Source organism: Tigriopus californicus, chromosome 4, assembly GCF_007210705.1.
Source record: "Tigriopus californicus strain San Diego chromosome 4, Tcal_SD_v2.1, whole genome shotgun sequence".
Lineage (NCBI taxonomy): Eukaryota > Metazoa > Arthropoda > Copepoda > Harpacticoida > Harpacticidae > Tigriopus > Tigriopus californicus.
The window spans coordinates 2,556,333-2,557,154 of NC_081443.1; positions in this window are offsets into that span (position 1 = coordinate 2,556,333).

An 822-nucleotide genomic window follows, 5' to 3' on the forward strand; every position below is an offset into this window, starting at 1 on the left:
CTCAATGTATATAGAAATCAACCTCCCAAAAATTTAGAGGTTCGATTGTCACTGTCAAGCACTATTCATAAGCCAGAAAGAGTCTTTGTTGCATTGCAAAACCTTAATAGAAATACATCACAAAATCACTCTTCAATGTTTTTGATGTTATTGTAGATTGATATATTGATGTAAAAAGTGTGAATGTTGAAATTAATATTGTTCAATTCCCAGATAAAGAAATAAAGAATAATTTACAAACAGGGAAATTACAGAACTTTATGATAGATTTCTTCAGTGTAGTGGACACATGACTAAAATAGATTTTGAGACTTTTCGAACATATATTATCGACAATATTTCCAATATTTCATATTGATGTTTCATACCATAAACCAGAGTTGTATGAAAATACCCAACTTCCCAACATTGTAATTAACCTAAGGTTTAGAGAAATCCCTGCACATGACTATCTAGTTTGGGTTTTGTTATACGTACAATCACAGAGAGGCCACATTAAATCTAGAAAGTAAAAAGATGAGAGTAATAAGATAAAAATTACTTTAAGATATAAATGCATAAAACAAATATAAAATCCTGACCACACGGAAAACAACATGTATCAATTCACCTATTCATCTAACAGAGTGACAGCTGAGAAAATTAAAACTTAATGAACCATGTATAGTAAGAATAGATCCTTTTAAAAAGCCAATCATCATTTACTTTTGCAGCAAGCAGTGAACAACTTTTTAATTGAAAACAGGCCCCAAAGGCGCACACGTGCAAATGCGCTAAAGGTAAATACACTTTCACAAAATGGATTATTCAATGCAAGCGCCT